Source organism: Talpa europaea, assembly GCF_964194135.1.
Source record: "Talpa europaea genome assembly, chromosome: 2".
Taxonomy (NCBI): domain Eukaryota; kingdom Metazoa; phylum Chordata; class Mammalia; order Eulipotyphla; family Talpidae; genus Talpa; species Talpa europaea.
Window position 1 is genome coordinate 129,598,208 of NC_140068.1, and position 25,990 is coordinate 129,624,197.

General features: G+C 51.1%; 1 pseudogene across 1 annotated transcript in view; it reads left to right on the forward strand.

Moving 5' to 3' along the window:
* Nucleotides 1-939: 939 nt before the first annotated feature.
* Nucleotides 940-25,990, forward strand: part of LOC311188332 (class I histocompatibility antigen, Gogo-OKO alpha chain-like) — a 700,214-nt pseudogene continuing 675,163 nt past the window's right edge. The window contains exon 1 of the transcript in view: nucleotides 940-1,186. The product of the transcript in view is annotated as a class I histocompatibility antigen, Gogo-OKO alpha chain-like (transcript). The remainder of the gene's footprint in view (nucleotides 1,187-25,990) is intronic.

Sequence of the window (25,990 nt, forward strand, 5' to 3'; positions counted from 1 at the left end):
CTGCCCTATAACAAGACGACAGGAGTAGCATGGCTCCCTGCATAATAACATCTTTTGAAAGGTTTTATTCTAGTAAAGTAAATATTTAAGCTATAACCCACATGAAAAAATTATACATGGGATCCGTAGTGATTTATGAGACTGTAGAGACATGCTGAAAGAAAAATGTTTGAGAATCACTGACCCAATTCCTGGGCCTGGATTCAGGGAGGCAATAGTGTGACAAAGGTCTTGGTGCAGGAGAGCAGGGGTCTCGGGGTGTGGCTCTCAAGGTCTCAGTCCCCAGAGCGCTGTTCTGGACTGGAAGGTGACTATTGGGGCTTCCTCATCTCCCCAGTTTCACATCTCACAACCTGTGTCAGGTCCTCCCTCCTGGATACTGGTGAGAGTCACCCCAGGGCTCACTCCCCATTGCCTGGAGGTCTCCAGAGCAGCCAATCAGCAGCCCCGCGGCTCCCGTTCCAAAGCCCCCACCCACCCGCCGGGACTCCGTCTCCCCAGCCCGGGTGAGGGCTCCTCCTGGGGGATGGGGGGCGCAGCCCTCCTGCTCCTGCTCGCGGTGGCCGGTGGCCATGGCCCCGAGGGAGACCCGGGAGGGTGAGTGCGGGTCAGGAGGGGACAGGGCGCTCCCAGAGGCGGGAGCGAGGGCGTGGGCAGGGGTGGGAAAGGCGCGACCTCTCTGCTGCCCTAGTTGTCCCCCCACCTCGGCCCCGCCCCGTCCTGGCCCCTTTCCGTCCCCCGAGACCCCAGCCTCCTCTGGCCCCCCCCCCGAGTCCCGGCCATTTTCGACCCGCAGCCGCTTTTCACTCTCACTTGTCTTTCACCCACTTTCTGTCTCTGGGTGCCCCCTGGGACTCGAGCCCCCGAAGGGGAGAAGAATAGCCCGGGTCTCCCCTCCCGCCCCCAGGCCCCTACTCCATAAGGATTTTCCACACCACGATGTCCCGGACTGGCCCCGGGGAGCCCCGCTTCATCTCCGTGGTCTACGTGGACAACACGCAGTCCCAGCGGTTCGACAGCGACTCTCCGGGCTGGAGCTTGGAGCCTCTGGCGCCCTGGGCTGAGCAGGTGGAGCAGGAGAAGCAGGAGGAGTGGGATGAGGACGTGCGGATCCTAAGGGAGCGCGCACTGTGGTACCGAGCACGACTGGACGCCCTGAGCGGCCTCTACAACCGGAGCGAGACCAGTGAGCTGGCGCGGGTCCGGGCTGGGTCAGCACCCCCATCCCCATGGACGGGGCGGGGGTGTCGCTCAGGGTCTCCCCCTCCAGGCTTCTCTGCAATTGCCCGGGAACAGCCCAAGGGACTTTCACCCCGTTTCATTCTGTTTAGTTTATTAAGGGCGGGAGGGGGCGCGGGCGGGGTGACCGCGGGGTGACACTGGCTCGGACAGGGTCTCACACCTTCCAGATGATGTCTGGCTGCGACTTGGGGCCCGACTGGCGAGTCCTCCGCGCGTACAGACAGTACGCCTACGTTGGCGCCTATTACCTGGCCCTGAACCCGGACCTGTGCTCCTGGACTGCAGCGGACACGGCCGCTCAGATCTCCCGGCGCGAGTGGGAGGCCCTGGGTGAGGCAGAGAGATTCAGAAACTATTTGGAGTACTGGTACTTGAGGTGGCTGCACACATGCCTGGAGTACGGGAAGGAGACTCTGCAGCGCACGGGTAAGAGGGGCCTGGAGGCCTCCCGTTCCCCCCCTGCCTGGAGTCACTGCAGGAAATGAGTCCTCTCTCTAGTCCCGAGAGGGGGACTCCCCTGGGTTTCATGTTCTGCACGAGAGAGACTCCCAGAGACTCCGGCTTCTCCTGAAGGACAGTGAAGGGATCCCGTCTCTCCTGAGAAAGACAGACAGTCCCTGACCTCACACGTCACCGGGTCCTTTTGACCAGGGGCCTGTTTGAGAACCACGAGTTTCTCTCTCAGTCTTGTTTCTGGTCTGAGAACATTTTCAGTTATGTGATTCCTGCTTTTCTGTGTCATTCACCTTCCACCCAGGTCAGGAATAAAACGTCTGTGTTCCCCTCCCTCTGCTTCATCCTACCCTGGGTTTTCATCCTCATTCTAGTACTATCTAAGGAATAGGAGACTCTCACAGATTCCCCAGATTAGCCTGTTTTTTACATTTTTTATGCTTCTAGCTGTTACAGGGCAAACCCTGATAAAAATGGGGTTTCCTGACTGTGGGTCCTCACCTTGCGCTTAAAGGGGACTTATGAATGCTAAATTGCAGACACACACAAAAGGTTGATGAAAGGTTTATTTACACAGGAAGGGGAATGGGAAATAAATAACTCAGGGAGAAAAAGAGGGAGATAAGTTCGAAAATACGTCCTACCCGTTCCGCTGACCTGGGATTCCAGTGACCCACAGAGGTGGCGAAAACCTAGCTCGCCTCGTGGCCAAGCCAGAGACTCCCGGCCACATGACCAGTTATATACCCAAATGGAGAGCCTAGTTGCTTAACTCCACCCTCGGGTCCTCCCAACCTTCCCTTTGGTGATCGTGGGATTTGTAGTTCCCAGTGTCGTGGGGGTGGAGTCCACAAAACTTGTATGGAGTTTGCTCAGGACATCCTTCACCCCTGTCATTCCTGCCACACCAGGTGTCTTGTCCATTGTGAGGACGGTCTTATGAGGATTCCTCAGTGTCCATGGAGGAAACACAAAGTGAGTTTTCTGATTTACCACCTCAGAACCCCCAAGGACACGTGTGACCCACCACCCCACCTCTGAGTATGCGGTCACCCTGAGGTGCTGGGCCCTGGGCTTCTACCCTGCGGACATCACCCTGACCTGGCAGCGAGATGGGGAGGACCTCATCCAGGAGATGGAGCTGGTGGAGACCAGGCCTGGAGGAGATGGAACCTTCCAGAAGTGGGCAGCTGTGGTGGTGCCTTCTGGAGAGGAGCAGAAATACACGTGCCACATGCAGCATGAAGGCCTGCTGGAGCCCCAAGTCCTGAGATGGGGTAAGGAGGAGGATGTGGGCAGTGATGTTGTTCTCAGGGCCATCAGGAGCCCTTCTGGAGCCCTTCTGGAGCCCTTCAGAGGGTCAGGATAAGGTCTGGAGCTCAGGGTATGATCTTCCCTTCCCTACCAGTGCCCCCTCCTCAGTCCTCCATCCTCACCGTGAGCATCATTGCTGGCCTGGTTCTCCTTGTTGCTGTGCTCTCTGTAGCTGCAGTGGTTTCAGCTGTGATGTGGAGGAAGAAGCACTCAGGGAAGGGAGTGGGGGATCTTGTCCACTGGGGGCTTTCATATCCCATGGAGAACTTGCCCTGCCTGGTTAATGGGAAGTACCATCCACGCATGTGTGTTGCCCAGAGGGCATTTGGTCCAGTCCCCCCTCACCTCCTTTCTTCATTTTTCTCAGTCCTGACCTGGGTCTTTAGTCCCAGTTCTGAAAACTTCCTGTTGTGCAGGATTAAAAGATTCCTTTAGGTCTTCTGACCTGACTGCTCCCTGGTCTCCCATGATGCTTCTTCCCACAGTAGGACAAGGAGGAAGCTACACTGAGGCCGCAGGTAAGTGTGGATCTGGGGTTTGATCCCTGAGCCCCTGGGGACAGTGTAGATGGACTCCATGGGGGAGTCACCCTCATCAGTCCTTCCTGTGGTCTCATCTCTGACCAGGTTCTGTTTTGTTCTCAACCAGGCAGCGACAGTGCCTATGGCTCTGATGTGTCTCTCAGCCCCTAAGGATCTTTTACAATGAACCCGATGAGGCTCCTGTTGTGCGCACCCTGGGCAGCAGGGTGATGGTGTCACTGTTGTTCTTAACTGTGATATTGAACATTTGTTCATATATTTATTTTTCTATGTCTACATAAGTTGTTATGTCTATAAATAATAATAAATAAAATATAATAAATAAAAAATTTATTTTTTCATTCATACAAGAAATGGGGTACAGGCCAGATGCACGGGAGGTGATAATATTCACCAGAGACAGAGTGGGGAACAGAACAAGCAGACTGATGAAATACACTGCTGAGGGGAGCAGCGGGCGAGACAGGAGAGGTCTGCCGCACCATGTGGGATTCTTGCCTGCTGGCCGGGATCTAACCTACACTGCAGATGCTGCGGACAGCCTCACAGTGCTGCGCTCAACCACCAGCGCCACCAAGGGAGGCCTGGAAGTCAATTTTTTTTTGCTATATTTATAACACTGTTTTTTTGTCCTTATTAAAATTGGGTTATATCTTGCTGATCATTGAGTTTTAAGCATTATTTGTAAATTCTTGATATAGTCCTTTATCAGTTTTTTAATATGCAAATGTTTCCCCCCACTCTGTGACTGAACTCCTTTACTGACGGGAAAGCAAGCATTATTGTCCAGACAGAAGCATGGATATATTTTTTTAGAAAAGAAAAGATAAATTTCTAATTGGTTTTGAGCAGCTACTGGCTGACTGGGATGTTGGGGGATGGAAGGGAATGACTGACTTATGCGTATCCTTGAGTGTTATTTAAATGTTCTTGCATGAGCGTGAAATATGCTTTCAAAACTAAATTACACTTCATTCCTCAATTTATAAAACTCTTCACACATCATGTCCAAATCACGTATTAAGATCAGACTGGCATGTGGGCTACAAGTGAGGGACCCGCACATCATAGTTGCACAGTCATGATTTCTCTCAGGGGTCACCCTGGTGTTGTTCGTTCTGTGGGTGTTGGACAAATGTATAATGACCTGTGTCCATCATGAGAATATCATGCAGAGTATTTTCACTGTCCCTAATGTCTTCTGTGCTCCAAGGAAGCAAAAGCAAAAAAGAAACCAATGGAATCACATGAGACTAGAAAGCTTCTGTATAGTGGGGGAAACTCATTAAAATGAAAAGACAATATCAAGTTGGAGAAAATATTTGCACACCATCAATCCAAAAAGGAGTTTGCTGCAGGAGGCCTTGTTGCTCCAGCCAGATAGGATACTGACAAGCAGCTAAGAGAAAAGGCCTCACACCGTGGGGCTGAAGATCTGGCATCCCTTTGCTTTTTGTTCTTGGTCATAGAGAGAGAAAAATTTATCAGAAAGTATATTAGGCAATAAATTATATGTATCAGCATACTGTAAGTAAATAGCACGGAAAATTGTGTGTTTAGAAATTAGTTGTTGGGCAGTTTGGCTCACTTGACAATGGGAGATGGTTTGTTGAACATGCCTGACAAGCATTACAATACAATAATTATAGTGGGTCCTTCTTTTGCCTTCCCTTGAAGTTTCTTGGGGAAGTTTTTAAATGAAGCTATTTAGTGTTAGGAGTTTCTAAATAAAAAAAAGTTCTGATAGCTGAGTAGCAGCCAGCTCCTGCTGTGAAGGCCATGAGAATAAAAGTCTTTTCTTGCTTAGGCTTTGGCTGATAGGGATGTACTGGCGGCTATCCACTGTCTTAGGTTATTGTTTGGTTGAAACAATGAGTTCTAGTGTAAGGCTTAGTTTTTTATTAGCCTTGAAGGTTGCCTTCTTACTGAGAGCATGTAGTGGCCAAAAGCCCCTAGAAAAAGAGATGCACTGATTGTTTCTGCTTTGTTTCTATGCCCATGATAATGTCATCTCACTTCTTGCAAAAAATGTATAAATAAAAAACCTGCTGAGCCTCTCGGCAGAAGATACTAGCACCACACCAAGTGTCGGTGTCTCCTCATTCCCTTCCCCTCAGCCCCTAAGTTTCAGTCCTTTCGTTTTTGCCGAGGCCGTCTCATCCTTTCAGGAACCCCTGACACGACATTTTGCCGGAGGCTGGTCCCCGGCAGGAGTTACTATCCAAGACCTGCAAAGAACTGCAAAACAAGAAAACAACTCAATAAAAACAGGGCAGAGGAGCTAGATGGATACTTTTGTAAAGAAGACATACAGATGGCCAATAGGTACATGGATAAATGTTTGTCATGTGCTGTCAGGAAAATGCCAATTAAAACCACAATGAGTTACCCCCTTACACCTGTGAGAATGACCCACTGAAGGGTGTGGAGGAAAAGGAACTCTCTCTGGTACATGGTGGGTGGGAATGAAGTCTGGTCCTGTTAGTGGACAGAATGAGGGTTTTCCAGGGTTTCTCAAACCTGTACACTCTACATGGGATCTGCCATCATCTGAATTAAGACAAAACATACTCTAAAGCCTAAGACCTTCAATAGAAAAGAACTTTAATACAATTAGTGTGCAATAGAGAGAAGAGAAAGAATATAGTTAGAATAGTTCCCAAGTGAAGCACCCAAAGCTACCCGTCCCCTCATGGGTAAATGCCCAGAGGAACAGGGTTGGCCCAAAGCAGGCCCACTGGGCCCGAACGCCTGCCACAAGGGTAAGGCACCTACTGGTAGAGACCCATGGGACAGGGGCAGGAGGGGCCAGTCAAGTCTGGAAGGAAATGAGCAAAATCAAAATCCACATCAAGACAACAGCTGCCGGGCCTCCCCGGTGGTGCAGCGGTTGAGCGCTGGGTTGCGAAGCTGCCTGCAGCCTCTGCAGCGCCGGTTCGATCCCCGGCTGCTCCGCGGCCTCCGGAGGAGGGTCCCACATGGCATGCAGACCTCTCCTGCCGCCCACTGCTCCCCTCAGCAGTGTACTTCGGTCCTTCTGCCTGCTCTGCTCTCCGCTCTGGCTCTGGTGAATTCTCTCACCCTCCCGCGCTTCTGACTGTACCCAGTGCTTGTATAAATAAATAAATAAATCTTTAAAAAAAAAAAAAAAGACAACAGCTGCCATTGTCAGCGTCTCAGTGGGACTCTCACCCAAGTCTTTGTCTCTTTCACATGTCTCTTTCTGTGTCCCTAATTCCCTGGCACAAGTCCAAGCCTGAGGAACAAGCCTGGCTGCTGCTTCACATGTCTCTCTGCTCCATGTGCCTCCTCCAGTCTTCTTTCCTCATCTCAATCCACGTCTTCCTCCTGTTCCTTAGCTTCGCATCCCTGCTCAGCCCCACATTTCCTTGGGTGGGGCGGTAACCTGGAACCTCTCTTTTCTACGGATAGCACATTGGCCCTGCCCCTATGGAAAACAAATGAAGTTTCCTCAAAATATTCAAAATAGACCTGTCCCATGGTCAAGCATTCCATTCCTTGGTATTTATCCAAAGAACGTAAAATGCTAATTCCGAGGAGTATGCGCCTCCTATGGTCAATGCAGCACTGTCTGCCATAACCAAGCAATGGAGACTACCTAAGTGCCCAACAGCAGGTGAGGGGATAAAGAACACAAACCGTATACACAATGGAATACTACTCAGCCATGAAAAAGAAAAATACTGACTTTGCAACAAGGATAGATATGGATGGGATTATGCTAAGTAAAATAAGTTTGAAGGAGAAAGTTAAACACTGGATGATTTCATTCATATATGGAATATAAAGAAACAAAGCAGGCACAGGTGAAACTAAACCAAAACAAACTCTAGAAATATGACTATGGAATTGAAGGTATGGAGTGGGGTAAGAGCAGGAAACAAGGTAGGAAGAGGGCCCAGTGAACTATGGTGAAGACTGTGGGTGCCCTTATGGTAGGCGTGATGTGGTAACAGACATCTGAAGAGGGGTGACCCTGGGCCTCTGAACACATACAGTGTGTAAAGCAATGTTACCTCAACTGAATAATACAGTGAGGGGAAAAAGAAACGAAAAAAGCAAATTGTCTCCTCAGCAGTCACTGACATCAGGACTTTGCCTTCGCCTCCTCACTGTCACGCAGGCTTAGGGGCTGGTTTCCCACAAGGTCAGAGGCAGGAGGTGCAGGGACTCCTGGGGCTGCTCAGACCCTGCTGGGTAGAGACACTGCAGAGAGGGCGGCTCTGAGGGGACCAGAGACAGAGGGTCAGAGTAACCCCAGTGTTGAGTGAGGGTCTGGTTCCCAAGGAGAGGGGAGTGTGTGTGTGTGTGTGTGTGTGTGTGTGTGTGTGTGTGTGTGTGTAACAAGAATGACAGGATATACAACACAAGATGATGGGAAGACAATTAACATCAAGCCCCAGAATAAATGAATTGAAATCGCACACAGAGTAAAGTGTGAGAACAACACCTCAGTAAATGCAGTTCTGTGGAGAAGCAGTTTCCAAGCAGGACTGAAAAGGCATTGGACCTGAAGAAGAGGCTGAGGTTTAGAACTATCTCATGGTTGGTTTGAGGTGTAAGGACCTGGGAAGGACCCCTGCTCCAGGCGCCTGCTAGGATGTGGTGGTAACTTCACCCCTGACAGCTCCCTCCCCCAGTCGCCAATGTTCCTCTTCAGTCCCCAACGTTCATCTTCTTTGGACTCACCATAGAAAACCCACGGGCCTCAAAATGAGGTTGTTCCATGCGCTTCAGCTACTTTCTCTCTAAACCAGAGCTGGAGGGAGCCACACAGGGGGAGGGAGGAATGTGTGTCCCCCACTGGCCTGGCCCAGGGTCAGGATTAGCCCGAGTCACCCCAGTTCCTGAGCTGAGCCTTTGTCCACAGTCCAGGAAGGGAGGGGAGATGGAGCAGGGTCTGTTGCGTTGGGCAACACCACACTGATAAAGAAACGGGCGTCGTGGACAGGCTACATGATGCAGGATGCTGCGGAAGAGGAAGATCCAGGCCGTTTTTATTGCTAGAATAATCATACAGCGTCAGTTACGTGGGGCAGGAGGACGAGGAGGAAAGGATGGGTGAAATAAGGAACGTCATCTTGGGCTTCAGGGGGACAGGAGTCTGCTGACCAGATAATTCTTATCTGCTTGATGATCAAGTGTTGGAATCGAAACCAGACCCCAGACCCTGGACCATGGGCCTAATCTTATCAACAAGGCGGTCCCCTGGTCAGCTTCTGGGCTCCCTCGTCCCACCTCGTGATGCATCGCCTTCCCAGGGAGCTCAAGCTTTCTCTCTTGAAAGATTTGAAAGGCACCTTGTAAGGTCTGGCTCCCGTGACTGAGTGACCGGGCACCTCTGACCTTGTGCAGGAATGCAGAACTGCAGGTCACACAAATGGCGCCTGAACAGGCTGCTCAAGTTTACTGGAACCACCAGGGTCTCCCTCAGCTCCTAGGGGAAGATGGAATGTTAGAGGGGTGAACTGACGTTTCTTTCTCATTCTGGGGCTCTCCCGTCTCCCCAGCATAACCCTCCACGTGCAGCAGGGAGAGGATGTCAGGTCAAACCCAGGCTGCTTCCCCCACGCCTCTCCCCACTAGTGTTCAGGATGGATCTGCTTGTACGCATGGCCGCGCTGGAGGAGAGCACGGAAAGGTAAGTATCATTATGATATTTGCTACTGGGATTGGAGGGAAGTTTTTTTTTTTTTTACAATAAAAGATCTTTTATTTGGGTTGTTGCTGTAACAAGGCTGTGCAATTAGAAAAACACCTGGGAGAAGGAGAAAGTGTTGAACTGAGTTTTCATAATACAACCAAAAAAAAAAAAAAAAAGAAAAAAAGTCAACAGTGAAAATAAGAGAAACATTTGCATGAATTATTCATTTTAACCCACGACACCCTGTGAGTTGTCAGATACCATGATCCCAGCATAACTCATGACTGTGGGGAGTGAGACTCAGAAGCTCAGCCCAGGCCGCACATTGGGTGACCCGGGGTTCTGACCACCCAGGCCCCCCTGCTGTGGCAGCTGCAGTGAGGAAGGGTCTCCGAGCTGAGGAGGCTGAGGCCTCAGTGTGGTCACATCCACTGGAAACATCCAGAGTGAGGGTTGGGTCCTCTTAGTGATGGGCACTCACTACCTGCCCAGACGCCCTTCTACCAACAAGTCAAATTAAAAAACATTCCTCCTGATGTTGCTCTGGTGCTGGAGGCAGGTGAGGTGGGAGAGAAAGTGGAGGTGATGCCAGGCCCTGTGAGCCCTCCCTGCCTGGTGTGGGGAGCAGAGAAGGCAGGTGAGGGTCCATGTTGAGAAAGGCCTGGTGTGCCGTGGGGAGCAGAGACTGGAGAGGGTGAGAGTGTGCGGGCCAGGGAGGAGGCTCCTGTGGTCTGACCAGGGCAGGTGTGGTCACCTCCTCCGTGAGCGTCTCCTCTGCCCTCCCTTGTTCAACTTCCTCACCCACCTTGCAGGACAGTCATGGCCTTGGGGTCACTACTGGACCCCTCCTGGAAGAAGTGACCTGCAGCATCTGCCTGGAGACAGGAGGCCCCTGGAGCATCTCCTGTGGCCACAGCTTCTGCCAGCCCTGCTCTCAGCTGAGTGACTCTCTGACCCGCCGAGGTCACTGTGTGTTGTCCATGCTGCCAGAAGCCACCACAAGAGGGAACAGCAGGTTCAGTTTTATTCTGGTCAGTTTGTCCTCTGGGAGCAGACTTGCCCAGGGGTCATTTTCCTGCTTCTACATTTAATCTGGATCCCTGCAACCTGGTGCAAGTGGTGGGGTATGACCAGCTTTGCTGAGGCCCACTTCAGTAGCAAGCCTTGACAGAAGCCATGGAGAGAGAGGCCCCTGGCATTCTAGGCCCAAACTCAGCATGTGGACTGTGGGCCTCCCTGAGCTCTGGCAGCGTTGGCCTGGGCTGTGTTGTGGCAGGTGGGAGACCGGCCTGGTGGCCTGTGATAGAGGGGTGCCTGCTCTGGATGCTCAGGTGAGCATCTAGCCCTGCTGAAGTCCACACCCCTGATGCTGGGGGGAGAGGGGACCTTACTGCGTGCAGCCTATGGGCCTGTTTGATGCCATCTGAGTGACAGCAGCCCGCACTCCAGGGTGAGACTATCTGACCTCAGGCATCTGGACACACTGGCAGGTGTTTCATTTGAGAACACAGTGCCAGAATTGTAATGGACCAAACAGATTCAGGCTCTGACAGGTGTCATTCAAGATATTTTTTGTTTTGTTTGTTTGTTTTAAAAGAGATTTTTATTTTTACTTACGTATGCACACAAGAATGGGGGTTTAGGCCAGAGGTGTCGGGGGTAAGAGGATTCACCAGAGTCAGAGTAGGGAGCAGAACAGGAGGATCTACTGAAATACATTGCTAAGGGGAGCATCGGGCTAGACAGGAGAGGCCTGCTGTGCCACGTGGATTGGCTCCCTGGCCAGGGATCGAACTCATGTTGTAGTGGCTGGCAATAGCTTGATTGTGCTGTGTCTTTAACCCCTGCACCACCAGGGAGCACCCCACCATTCAAGTTTTTTGAGACCATCCAGGCCTCTAAATGGACCAATCTGATTGGAGCTCCACTGGCACCAACCAAACAGCTGGGATTATAAAGGGGCCAATCAAGCTTGAAAGGTGGCACCCTGAAGAGGATACAAGCCAGAGCAGCAGCCAGCCTGAGCCACTTGATAGACAGCTCCTGGTCAGATTTGTCGGTACTCCTAGAAAGATCTTTGCCAAGCCCTCTGCAGAGTGTGAGACCTTTCCAGACACCTTTCTGAGACCTGATGGCTACACCTGCTTCTGGCCCTGGCTCTAACACCGCCTGCAGAGAACATCGTCAGGCTGTCCCTGGAGTTTCTAAAGGGGCTGTTTGCTGGTGGCTTATGCCCAGCCTCTCTAAGGCTGTTTGCTGTTGGTACAATGGCGTCTTGATTAAGATGTAAACTGGCATCTCTGGCACCATTGCCTGCTGGACCAGTGCTGACCAGCACTGCTGACCTGTATCCGGCCTCCTCTGAGAGCTGTCCACCACTTCTCATTCTTTGGCACTATCTCCTGGTGCTGTTGTATTTGACAGTGTCCAGTCCAGGGTCTGGTGCTGTTCGCCTGGCCTTTGGATAGCTGTTGCTGGCTGCTGCAGCATCACCTGAGCAGACCCACCTGGGATCACCTCCTGCTGCCACCGGGAGTTGGATCCTGCTCCACTGCTTACCTCTTGTCACCAGCTCCAGGCTGTCATAGCACAGCTTGTGTGAGTAGCCTTTGTTTTGGACCGGTGGACACTGAGGACACTGTCTGAGGTAGGACGGATGGCCATTTCAGGGCTTAGACACTCCTTCCTTGTTTGCAGTCTCCCCTTTTTAATAAACCCTGTTGCTTTTACATCCTGAGCCTGAGTGTTGTCTTCCAAGTGTGAGCACATGGATGAGGACCCAGAGACAGTGACTGTCCCCAACATTGCCCTGTTTTAACATAACCTGAGAGTGGAACTGGTGACTGTCCCGCTGCAGGGTGTGGTGTCCTGCGCCCACCTGACCCCCCTTCTCTCTTCTGGCTTGAGAAAGTGACAAGTGAAGCTGCAAAAATTCATGCCTCATCCTCCCTGGTGGCCTAAGGGGTTAAGCACAGCACTGTGAAGCTATCCACAGACTCTGAAGCGTAGTTAGATCCCAGGCCAGGGAGCAACCCACATAGTGCAGCAGACCTCGCCTGTCTCACCCACTGTTCCCCTCAGCAGTGGATTTCAGTCAGTCTGCCTGTTCTGCTCCCCACTGCCTCTGGTGAATCCTCTTACCCCCCACACCTCTGCCCTGTACCGCAGTTCTTATAAACATGAATAAATAAATCTTGGGCCTCCCAGTGGCACAAGGGCTTAAGATGCAACCTATGAAGCTGTCCGCAGTCTCTGCAGCATGAGTTCAATCCCTGGCCATGGAGATACCCACATGGCGCAGCAGACCTCTGCTGACTTGTCCACTACTCCCCTCAGCAGTGTATTTCAGTCACTCTGCCTGTTCTGTTCCCGCTGTCTCTGGTGAACCCTCTCACCCCCACGTCTGGACTGTCCCCCAGTTCTTGTATGCATAAACACATAAATTTAACAATAATTAAATAAATCTTAAAAACAAAATCCATGCCTGCCAGAGTGTTAGGATTTGAGCTAAAAAGGAACTTCAAATCCATTCTTATTTTCTAGATGAGGGTAAATAATGAAAAGAGCATCAGGCCAGTGATGGCAGAACCTAGACACAGCAGGTACCCCGACTGCCTGTCCTTGTTCATGCCCTGACGCCTGAGGGAGGACAGAGGCTGAGGGTTCCGGGGAGGAGCTGGACACTCCCCTCCTCCTGCTCGGCCCTCATGAAAAAAGCAGGAACCAAATGGTGAGAAAAGTTCAGGCCACGGGAAGCTGTAAGTCTGTCTCCCATGACCAGTCCTTGCCCGGGGAGGGCTGTGCGCTAGGAGATGTGACCATAAGGCCATGAGCCCTGATGACAACATCCTCTAGGAGGGGGACCATGTAGCAGAGGGTTCCTGTTTCTCCCCAAACACTTCAAACCTTCTCACTGAAAGGATGTTGATACAGAGGGAAAATGAGGAATCAAGTTTAAAGCAAAAGGATACTTCTGAGTCCTGGGTACTGAGGCGATACAATACATCATTATTGAAGTGACATGGAGGATTTCAGGACAGACGCCCTGTGGACACGCACAGGTGCAAGAGGAAGTTCTGTAGGTGCAGCCTGTGAGCACACGTGTGAGGACCTAGGTAGGGTCAGAGACACGTGAAAGAGACAGAGATGTGGGTGAGAGACCCAGGGGAGCCTGACAATGGCAGCTGTTATCTTGATGTGGATTTGATATTGCTCTTGTCCTTCCAGACTTGCCTGGCCCCTCCTGCCCCTGTCCCATGGGTCACCAGTAGGTGCCATAGATTGTGGCAGGCTTTTGGGCCTCAGTGGTTCTGCTTTGAGCCCAGCCTGTTTGGCTGGACATTTACCCATGAGGGGACAGGTAGCTTTGGGTGCTTAATTGGGAATTATTTATCTATGTTCTTTCTCTTCTCTTTTCCTATTACACACTAATTCTCTATTGCACACTCATTGTGTTCAAGTTCTTTTCTAACAAAGATGTTATCCGTTAGGTTTTGTCTTTAGGCAGCTGATGCAGATCCCATGTAGAGTGTACAGGTTTGAGGGCCCCTGGGAACCTCTCATTCAGCCCGCTAACAGGACCAGACTTCATCCTCATGTGCCAGAGTTCCTTTCCCTCCACACCCTTCAACGGGTCATTCTCACAGGTGTGAGGTGGTAACTCATTGTGGTTTTAATTGGCATTTTCCTGACAGCACATGATGATAAACATGTATCCATGTACCTGTTGGCCACATGTGTGTCTTCTTTAGAAAAGTACCTATTTAGCTTCTCTGCCCCTGTTTTGATTGGGTTGTTTCCGTGTTTTGGAGTTCTTTGTAGATCTTGGATAGTAACTCCTTGTTGGATTGATGATGTGCAAATATCTTCTCTGACTCAATATTGTCTTTTCATTTTAATGATAGTTTGCTTCACTATGTAGAAGCTTTTTAGTCTCATGTGATTCCATTGGGTTTTTGGGGTTTTTTTTTGCTTTTGTTTCATTGGAGCACAGAAGACATTATGGGCAGTGAAAATACTCTGATGGACACAGGTCATTGTACATTTGTCCAACAACACCCACAGAACGGACAACACCAGAGTGAACCCAAAGGGAAACCATGAGTTTGGCGACTGTGACGTGCGGGTCCATCACTGGTAACACATGTGCCAGTCTGGTCTTAACACGTGATTTGGTCGTGATGTGTGAGGAGTGTTATAAATTGAGTAATGTAGTGTAATTTACTTTTGAAAGCATATTTCATGCACATACAAGAACATTTAAATAACACTCAAGGACACATATAGGTAAGTCACCCCCCCCAACACCCAGTCAGCTAGGACATCTGCTCAAAAACAGTTAGTGATTTATCATTTCTCTTCTTAAAAAAAATATATATATATATTTATATATATATATATATATATATATATATATATATATATATATCTCCATGCTTCTGTCTGGACAACAATGCTTGTTTTCCTGTCAGTACAGGAGTTCAGGACACAGAGTGGGGGAAACATTTGCAAATCATGAATCTGATCAAGGACTGTATCTAGAATTTACAAAATAACGCTTAAAACTCAATGAGCAGAGAGAAATAACACAATTTTAAAAGGGACAAAAACAGTGTTGTAAATGAGTGGTGCCTCATTTGAAAAATGGACAAAAGACTTTAACAGACACGTCACCAAGAAGAGACACAGACGACAAGGAAGAACATGAACAGATGCTCAGCATCACAGGGCACTAGGGAAAGACAAAGGGAACAACAGTGACACCATCACACCTGGTAGGGGCTGAAAAATGCAAACCCTGCACAGGTGCTGCCCAGGATGTGGACAACAGGAGCCTCAACACTGCCTGCAGGAATGCTAAAGGGTGCGGTCACTGTCAAAGATCTTTGACAGTTTCTTTGAAAAGCCAAAAACCTGACATACAGCCCAGCGCTCACTGCCCCAGCTAGTTACCCAAATAATTTGAAAACACATGTGGGGGCCTCCCTGGAGGCACAAGGGGTTAAGACGCAACCTATGAAGCTGTGTGCAGTTGGGGAGGTGACACACATGGCACAGCAGACCTCTCTTGACTCGTCCACTGCTCCCCCAAGCAGTGTATTTCAGTTAGCTGCCTGTTCTGCCCCCCACTCTGTCTCTGGTGAATCCTCTCAACCCCCTCATCCCTGGCCTGTACCCCAGTTCTTGTATGCATGAATAAATAAATCTTTAAAAAAATGAAAACTTATATTAAAAAACTCTGCATGCATGTAAATGGTTTTTTCTACTTTATTTTTTATTAAGATTTATTTTTTTATATTCCCCATACAATTGCACCCCCCTCATTTTGACCCCAATCCCTCTTCTCCCCTCCCCCCCATAGTGTGTCTCTGGTTTATAGTTGCTTGGTGATTTTGATTTTTTCTTTATTATGGTTATTCATTTTCCTGGTCCCTTATTTAGGTTTTCTAGATTCCTGCTATGAGTGAGACCATCCGGTATTTTTCTTTTTCTTTCTGGCTTATTTCGCTGAGCATGATCCCTTCCAGCGCCATCCATGTTGCTGCAAATTGCATGTGTTTACCTTTTTTGATTGCTGAGTAATATTCCATGGTGTATATGTACCACATCTTCTTGATCCAGTCATCTATTTTTGGGCATTTGGGTTGTTTCCATAACTTAACTATTGTAAATAGTGCTGCTATAAACATAGGGGTGCAGGTGCCCTTGAAATTAATGTTTCTGTGTCATTTGGGTCAATGCCTAGGAGTAGAATCATGCATGTAAATGTTTATAGCAGCACACCCGTAAGTGTGAGCTGCCCATACTGACTTCCTTCCAAAGACAACAGCCTCTAAATAAATGGGAAAAAGAGAAGCTTTTCAGGAAGAAATCTGGGAAAGTGTGCCTTAGCCAGGTGTTGAAGGTTAACACCATCAGTGATGGGTCAGGTGGACATAATGAGCACTGCCGTGGTGAGTGGACAATGTCCCTGCACCCCTGGAGTCTGCTTCCCCAAACCCACAGTCCCAGTCAAAACAAAAAACCTAAATTGAGGGACAATACTCCTGAGCAGTGCTCCTTGATGGAGGCTAAGAGTAGGAAATTTAGGGTGGAGGGGTCACAAGACCTGAAACTGGAGGTGGGGTAGAAGTGATTAACATAGTCATTAAATCAATTATGGAAATGAAAATCGCTGTGGGCCAACTGCTATAGCAAGTATCAGATGCTACAGGAAGTATAAGGATGTGCAGACCAGAGGCGGGATACAGGGATGGAGCCATTGCAGAGACTCGCTGCTCCTGACAAATCAGCCCAGTCACACCATAGAAGTAATTAATTTAACAACAGATGACAATTCCACAAAGGAATGAGCCCTCCCAACTAGAACACGACCTCAGTGCCTTTTCTGCCTCAAGAAGACGCAGCTCTGCTCCCAAGGCTCCACCTAGGGCCTGCAGGTTTCTCCTCACACACCCGCCCTCTCCAAGGGCAGCTCCTCCTGCCTGCTGGTGTCTGCACAAGCATCGTCTTCTTTCCTTGTGTGTGTGTGTGTGTGTGTGTGTGCATGTGTGTGTGTGCCCTCACGCCACTGAGAGGAGGACTCTGGTGAAGCTTTTCTTACAGGTGACCCAAGAACCTCCATCTGTGACCCCATCACCTCTCCCAAACATCACTCCTCACCAGTGTCAATGTTATGAAAACAAGGAAAGTCTGAGAAACTGTCATCCAGGCAAACTGGATGGGATTATGGAGCATCAAATGGACATTAGCAAAAACTGAAATGAAAGTATGGCATTTAGTTATTATGTCAACATTGCTGCAGTAGTTGTTAAAAAAAAAAAAAACTGTACTTGTGTAGGATGTTAACATGGAAATGGTGTGGGAGAAACAAGACGTGTACTGCCTTTGCAACTTTTCTGTAAATCGAACAGTATTCTTTAAATGTTATTTTTTAAAATACTCTCAATATTTAATAGGTTATAGAAGGAAATATTTTCTCTTTTCCAGTGGTCCCAGGAATCACCGTCCAGGGACTGGAGAGAGGGGTTCTGGGAGAAAAGCTGGAAACCTCACACACAGGGCAGGCTCCGGAGTCTCCTCTCCTCTGAGCCCTGCTGCTCTGACTCCTCACAGAGCATCTCACCCCCAGGACGCCGCCCTCCAGGACCCCCAACTCTGCCCACCTCAGCCCCCGCCCCGTCCTGGCGGCTCCACCAGAATCCGGAGCAGCGCGGCAGCGCCCCCGTGTGGCCACAGGGCTGAGCACAGGAGCCCAGAGCCGCCCTTTCTCCTGCTCAGCCAGTCCCTCCCCAGGCTCCCTGGGCCCCCAGCGGCAGGACAGGGATCTGCTCACAAGGGGGCGCCCAAGTCCAGTGTCAGGTCTGAAGTCCTCAAATTTTCTTGGTCCTATGGCCAAAGGACAAAGCAGGTTTCCAGGTCATAACAGCTGATTCCCAGATTATGGGCTGATCTCCCAAATATAGAGTTTCCTTTAGTCTTGGATGGATCCTTGGACTCCAGAGTCTCTGTCATTTGTTTCTGCTTCTGCTTCCAGAGGTGAAATCACTTCCACCTGGGAATTAACATTCAATTCTACCCAGGAGCCCAGGTCCTCACCCAGGAAAAGGACAAGATTCCAGGAAAACGCCAAGACCTGTGGGCCGACCACCCATCCACGTCTTACAGCAGAGAGGAGCAGGAGTGATCAGAGCCAGGGAGAGACACGAGGAGCTGGTGGTGGTGTGTGGTGGATCATTGGTGAAAGGGCCGCACCTAAGAGAAACAATAACTATAGAAAGATGACCCACGCTGTAAGGAAATAAATATACATATTTAAAAAATTTTCCATCCCTGAATGAGGGGAGGTTGAGGAGAGCCCCCAGGGCATGACTAGGAAGACGGGGAGGCTCCTGGAAATGGAGCAGAGGATGAAAATGGGGACTAGGAAAATGGGGCCCAAAAGGAGTGGTGGGGGCACCTGGAAGGGTGGGGCTAGGAAGGGGCAGCATTGGGGACACTGTGAGGGGAAGGTCTGTGTGGGTGACGCGGCTCTGGCTGGGGCTGGGAGAGTCTCTGTCTCCCCTGGTGGGACTGCAGAGGGGCTGGTGCTGTAACTGACCAAGGAATCACTTAAGTTCTGGGCCTCTCCTGTCTGTGCAGGGCTGGTGTGACTCAAACACGCACACTCAGGCGGATGAAGGAGAGAGAGGAGGAGAGGACAGATGGTTAGGAGGAGGCCCCCATTTCCTGAGCCTCAACATCCTCCCCAACTCCCCAATGCTCGGGTGGCAGGGAGATTCCTGGAATCAAGAGGAGGTGATTCAGGGAACCAAGAGGAGAAAGGCCTGTGTTGCTCTGGAGGGCCAGCCCTGGGGGCTGATTCTGGGGCTCCAGGGCCCCACTCCCTGCAGGCGGGTCAGAGTCAGCCCTGCTCACAGCTCCAGGCTGCTGACAGCCCCTCTGTGCCGTGACCCTGCAGACACCGCTCTGGGGATAGTATAAAGAAACAAAACAGCAAAACTAAATGGGAATCTAAAAACGGTAGAACTCATTTTTTAAAATCACATATTTTGAAGGACACTTCAGAGGATGTGGAATCCTTGTCTGACAGCTCATTGCTATCAGGACCTTGACTGTCACGTGAGCTACTCTGGCCTCCACTGTTTCTTGTGAGAAAACAGCCACTGATCACTTATCGCCTGAATATTTTACTGGTTTGTACCAAATCACTTCCTACTTTGCACCTAAAACAAAGTTCTGGTGTCTCCACAGTCTCTGAGGGGGAGGCGGCAGGAGGGGCCTCCCTCAGAGGCTCCAGCTCTGGGTCCCACGAGGCTGCGATGGGGATGAGATGTTGGCGGATCTGAACGGCCGTGATCAGCGTGGAAGGACCTGCCTCAGAGCTCATGCATGTGGCTCCTGGAGAAAACCCTCAGGTCCTTGTCCTGGGGGCGTCCCCTTAGCTGAGGGTCCACCGTGTGCAGGGAGTCACCCCAGAGAGGGACCAGGAGGGGAGCCCAGGCGGGAAGTCTCAGCCCCTGTGAGCCTGACTCTGCACGTCCCTTCTGCTTCATTCTCCTCACAAGGAAGAGCCAGAGAGTCAGACACACTCACAGGGGGGAGTTGTCTCCCCTCATGTTTATCACAGAATTGGTGGAAAATCAAAAATCAACACAGAAGAACTTCTGGGCACTCATTATTTCCATTCTGCCCACATGAAAAATAAGCTGCCTCCCACCCATGGCCCCCCAAAGTCTCTCCCATCACAGAAGCAGCGTGATGTCAGCATCTCATCACGTGACTCAGGACCATGCAGAGGAAGTTCCTTGAGAGCATCTGTGCAGTGAAGCCGTCTGTGCTCAGCTCCTCGTGGGCTGAGGCAGTTCCCTGCCCCACAAGCCCTCACTGTGGATACAGTGGAGGACAGACACAGGGCAACTTGTAGACCCATTTCTTAATATGGTTCTAAAGCCACTTAATTGAGATATAACTTACGACCATCAAGTCACTAGTTGAGGCTCACCTCTCATGTCCTTCCTGTAAGTAATGAGCCGGGCGAACCCCTCTGTCCTTGCTCACCGGGCACCAGCCAGTCCCCCATGGGCTGTTCCCTCCATGGGACCCTCACCCCCATCACTCCTCCCCAGGGCTTTGCTCCCATCCCACCATCTACACTGACCCCCTTAATGGACACAGGAACCTCCACATCCCTCCCTCCCCTGCTCCCCGACCTGCTCCCTGCCTGACCTCCTCTCAGCCCCTCTACAGGTGGGGGTGATGCAGTTACAAGTGACTAGTCTCTTGGACAGGCATTAACAAGGTTGTCTTTCCCCTATGTCCCTACAGGTTTGTCTTTGATGGGCATTGGCAAGACTAAGAGTTTGTCTTCCCCCCATTTGTTGCAATTTCCCCCTTGTTTGAGAGATTTATCTTTATGACTCATCTCCCAGATGAATGTTCCTGCATTTCCTTTTTTTTTTCATTTTATTTTTTCCTTTTTTTTTTTAAAGATTTATTTATTAATGCATACCAGAACTGGGGTACAGGCCAGAGGTACGGGGGAAGGGGTGGTGAGAGGATTCACCAGAGACAGAGCGGGGAGCAGAACAGGCAGACTGATGAAATACGCTGCTGAGGGGAGCAGCGCACGAGACAGGAGACGTCTGCTGTGCCATGTGGGACCCTCACCCGCCGGCTGGGATCGAACTGGCGCCGCAGAGGCTGCAGACAGCTTCACAGCGCTGTGCTCAACCACCTGCGCCATAAGGGGAGTCCCGGGGTATTTATTTTTTTTTAATAATACTCCAAGCCCTCACTGTTCCTTCTCTTCCGTGCTGCCACCTTTCAACCGCAATAGCAACCCTGTGCTGTCTGATTCTGTGTAGAAACGGGATGTCGTAGAGATGACCCACTCCCCACACTGCCTGGTTCCCCTCCCCCTCCCTGGTCATGGCCACTCATGGAGGCAGGACTAGTAAGGGACCTTCTATTACAAAGGAAAAGCACAACAATTAAAAGAAAACTGTGTATATATGTCTCTGGTGAAGCCTCTCACCCTCCCGCGCATCTGGCCTGTACCCCAGTTCTTGTATAAATAAATAAATAAATAAATCTTTATAAAAAATACCCCAATATACCTCTTGCTGCTGGAGATGGGGGCACCCAGAGGAGGAGAACAGAACTGAGCACAAAACAGTCATAATTCCCTTCTGGGGGGAACGTGGTCTGCTTAAACCCAAGAGGGATCAGATCAAAGGTGGTTTCGGAAGGCCAGATCTGTCAGGGATGGAGGTTGGAAAAAGTTCTGGGGGTGGGGGGGGTTTTGGCAACTAGGTGGAGGCTTTGTCCTCCCCCTGCTGGGATTCCCTAGTCCCTCTGGTCTGGCAGGAAGGGGGCAGCCTGCAACCCCTGTGGGCAGGTCTGGGGAAGCCAGATGTTTTAGGCAGGGGTTGGAAGGGGCTTGCCCTCCAGGAAGATGACACGCTACCCCCAGCTTCTCTGCCAGGGTAGAGTTTTTTTTTTTTTTTTAATTATGCATACAAGAGCTAGGGTGCAGGCCAGAGGTGTGGGGTGGGGAGTGAGAGGATTCACCAGAGACAGAGTGGGGAGCAGAACAGGCAGACTGACTGAAATACACTGCTGAGGGGAGCAGCGGGCGAGACAGGAGAGGTCTGCTGCGCCATGTGGGTAACTCCCTGGCCAGGGATCGAACTCGTGCTGCAGTGGTTGCAGATAGCTTCATACCGCGGAGACATAACCCCTTACACCACCAGGGAGGCCCCAGCAGTTTGTAATTCATACTTGATCCATGTCAGCTTCTCCTTGGAGCTGGCAGAGATGATTTTGCACTTAAGGGTGCACACTCAGGGGCCCAGAAGATAAGCATCAAGGCCTCCTTCTTGCTCTCCTTGGTCTGTTAGGTTGCGTCATGGAGGGCACAGTCCTGGTCTGGCAGTATCTTGACAAAGATGGGTAGGGGTTGTTCATGGCCTGGCCCACATCAGCTACCAGGATTTCTCTGCCCTCCGGGATGATGTTCTTCTTGTCCTCACACGGGCAGAAGAGCACCACCTTCTTGCGCCTCTTCACTTCCTGTGGCGTTGATGACTTACACACCTTAATGCCCTTGGACACTTTCCTGACACCTTCAGAGACAGCCACGCTGGAAGCCATGTTTCCCGAGAAAGCAAGGAGAGCCAGGAAAGGCAAGAGCTGCTACGGCTGCTGCCAGAATCTGACTGCATGTGGCCTTTCCCAGCCCCTTCTGTTTAGTATCAGATTCTCTATTTTATTTTTTTTTAAGATTTATTTAGATTCTCTATTTTAACAGAGGAGAAGCTGCAGCTCAGTGCAATAGAAGTTAAGACAGGGATGAAGACGACCCAGTCCCGCCTCTGCTGGAGCAGGAAAGTCATCAGGGAGAGACACAGGTCAGTGTGGGGAGGGATCTGGTGGGCAGGGCTGGGCCAGTCTCCCCACCTCCTCACGTTATGCTAGTAGGAGCACAGACAGACACATGCAGGTACCCTTTGCAACAAGAGAAGTTAGGTGGTCTTTTCTTTTTAAAGATTTATTTATTTGTGCATATAAGAGCTGGGATACAGGCCAGAGTTGTGGGGGGGGGTGAGAGGATTCACCAGAGACAGAGTGAGGAACAGAACAGGCAGATCTGCTGAAATACACTGCTGAGGGCAGCAGCGGGTGAATCAGGAGAGGTCTGCTGTGCCATGTGGGTAGCTCCCTGGCTGGGGATCGAACTCGTGCTGTAGTGGCTGTGGCGAGCTTCATAGGTTGTATCTTAAACCCTTTCACCACCAGGGAGGCCCCAGAGTTTTACTTTAAAAGTTGGTTGGGGCAAAACCAGAAGACAGACCCTGGTTAGAGTGCCCAGAAGATGAGACTAAGGAGCGATTATGGGGTGGGTGAGCTCCCCCATGGACTCCATCTACACTTTTCTTTTCTTTTTTTAAAGATTTATTCATTTATGCATATAAGAGCTGGGATAAAGGCCAGAGATGCGGGGGGTGAGAGGATTCACCAGAGACAGAGTGGGGAACAGAACAGGCAGATTGACTGAAATACACTGCTGAGGGGAGCAGCGGGCGTGACAGGAGAGGTCTGTCTCGCCATGTGAGATGCACCCTGGCCGGTTGGGGACTGAACTCGCTCTGCAGAGGCAGCAGACCACCCCATAGTGCTGTGCCCAAGCCCATGTGCCACCAGGGAGGCCCACCATCTACACTTTTCTAAGGGCCTTCCTACCCCACATATCCAGACTTAGTATTTCTCTCCTTCTCTTCCTATAGGAAGAAAACATTTTGTGAGAGGTCAGGGAGGAGGTAGGACCAAGAAGTCCTGAGGAACTGGCCTGTCCTGGTCTTCAGGACAGGATCAGGGAACATGAGGAGAAAGCACGTGTGGGAGCTGCGCCAGCCTCCTCCGTCCTTAGCAGGGACATTTCCTTTTTACCTGCAGCTACTCAAGTGAGGTCCCCATGACCAAAGTCATCAGTTGAAATATTTGTCCTTCATTTTTCATACCAAGGAGTTTCATGAGCTTTACAAAAAAGTGTCAGCAAACCTGGCTCTCAGCTGAGAAAGTGCATGTATGTGAGACCATGCCTCACAGTATCAAGCAGATGTTAGACAAGAAATCTCAGACCTCATATGAGGTCTTCTCTACCTGAGAGCCTCTTCCTCCAAATCACAGGTCCAGGGAGCACAGCCCCAAGGAGAACCAGGACAGCAATGATGTCCACAGTGGGTAAGGAGGACTGAGGAGGTGGCTCTGGAAGGGAAAAGTTGCGACTCTGACTTTCAGGCCTCAGCCTCCATCCTGCTGGAGGGCTCCAGAAGGGCTCCTGATGCCCCTGAGAAGCTCTGTGCCCATGACCCCCTCCTTACCCCATCTCAGGACTCGGGGATCCAGCAGCCCCTCATGCTGCACACGGCACGTGTATCTCTGCTCCTCTCCAGAAGGCACCACCAGAGCCGCCCACTTCTGGAAGGTTCCATCCCCCCCAGGCTGGGTGTCCACCAGCTCCATGTCATGGGTCAGGTCCTCCCCATCTCACTGCCAGGTCAGGATGATGTCCACAGGGTAGAAGCCCAGGGCCCAGCACCTCAGGGTGACCTCATGGTCAGAGGTAGCATGGTGGGTCACGAGTGTCTTTAGGAGTTCTGAAAATTCATACTTTAGGTTACTTTCATAGGCCACTGAAGCAGCCTCATGTGACCATCCTGAGAATGGACAGATAATTGCACTGGGTGGACAGAGTACAAAACTGGAACACCAGCCTGGCCTTGGATCACTGGGATAGTCTCCTAATCCTTGGAAAGTTCTAGAATCAGGGTGCAGGGTGCAGGGTGGCAGGCTGCAGGGCTCTGAGGGAGAGACTAGAGACTTCTCGTCTTGACCTGGATAGAGACCCAAGTGACTCAGGAAAGTTGGAGTCAGGATCCAAGACCTCTGAGAATCAGATGTGAGCAAGAAATACACGGTTCACCAGAACACCGCCAGGATCAGAGAGATCAGTTATTTCAGGACTGTTCCTCACCTGGAGAGAGCGCCTTCCTTAATTGCCCCCAGGAAGGGCTGGCACTCTAGGGGTCACTTTTGAGGATCTGGACACCAAGGAGGACTCCTCACCTTCTGGGGCCATAGGAGGGTGGTATCTGGCCTTGAGCCCACTCTGCTTCCCTGTGCTGGACGCCAGCCTTGGCCCTAGGGGAGGCCCGAGGCAACTCTTACTTGCACGCAGTGTCCGGTTCCCTTTCTTCAGTTGTCCTTGGAGCCACTGGCCACACTCGCGTTCCAGGCGGGGAGTGTGGAATTCCGAGCGAGGACCTCCTCCCACTCACCCTCCCAGGTCTGCACCTCATGCCCGCTGGGGTCCTGGCGCGCAGCTCCTCCATCAGGGTGAGGGGATCAACGCCGACGTAGGCGAACTGATTGAAGCGGCTTAGGCTACCGTCCAGGCCCACTTCACAGCCATCCCTCACCTGCAAGGTGTGAGGCACCGGCCGCCCCCGCCACGTCAGCCGCGCCCACTTAGCACCTCCCATCCCCAGGCAAGCGCAGCTGCTGGGGATTTGTAATAAACTAAAATAGAAACAGGGTAAAAGTTCCAAGGCCTCGAGGGGAAGCTCGGACCCAGAGACTGGAGGGAACCCCTGCCCGCAGGTGGGGATCACGCACCTGTTCCGCTCTGGGTGTAGTGTATCCGCAGGTTGCTCAGTCGGAGCCTGGACAGGTGTACGTGGCTCTCGACAATCCGCTTTTGGCTCTCCCAACCCCTCTAGCTCCATCCAGGGCACTGTTGCCTCCATTTTCAGACTCGGGTCATTGTTGTGGCACCACAGGAACTGCGTGTCGTCCACGTAGCCCACGCAGATGAAGTGGGGTTCCCCGGGGCCAGGCCAGGACATCGCGGTGTGCAAGTACATTACAGAGTGGGAGCCTGGGGGAGGGGAGGGGCTGAGACCTCAACTCTCCTCTGGGCGCCAGTGTCTGGGTCCGAGGATGAAGGGGCCGGGCAGGGGGAGAGAGCAAGGGATTCGTGAGAGTAAAAGGGGGTGGCAGGAAAAGGTCAGGGCACAGGAGTGGGTGGAAGGGAGGAGCAGGACACCGAGGTGTGGGGTTTGATGCGGGTGGAGGAGAGAGCGGTCCGGGGACTCTTCCTGGGTCCTGGCCACTGCAGGGTCCTCTCACTCCTTCCAGGCCAAAGCCTGGAAGGACTTTTCTCCTCCGAACTTTTCCCCTCCGAACTTCGCACTCACCTGCCCAGGTCTCAGTCATGACCAGGGCCCCGGACAGCAGCAGGAGGAAGGTTGGGGGTGGCATAGTCTGGATCCTCCTGGTCTGGGAAGACTATAAAACTCAGTTCAGACTTTACACCCCGAAAGCCTTGACGTTGATTGACTTATCCGGACGGTCGTGTACAGGGAAATAGAACTGGGCGTGTACAGGGTGAGGACTTGGCGCAGCCTGTGACAGAGCAAAGTGGAGATGAATATTCCCTTCGCTTGGCTCCCCACCCAAACACGGTCCTGAGGCCTGAAGCCCTGAGAACCAGCCTGAGAGCTGGGGCTGGGTCCCGACCCTCCTGCAGGTGGCTCTTGGCTCTGGCGTCTTTGCTTCTGCATTGAGTAGCCTTTCTCACACCCTCTCTCTGAGTACCAGGGTCTGTTTCAGTCAGTGATTCTCAAAATTTCTGTCTTTATGATCTGAATACACTCTCACAGATGAATGAGGATCCAAGGTAATTTTGTTGGTTATATCTATCAATATTTGC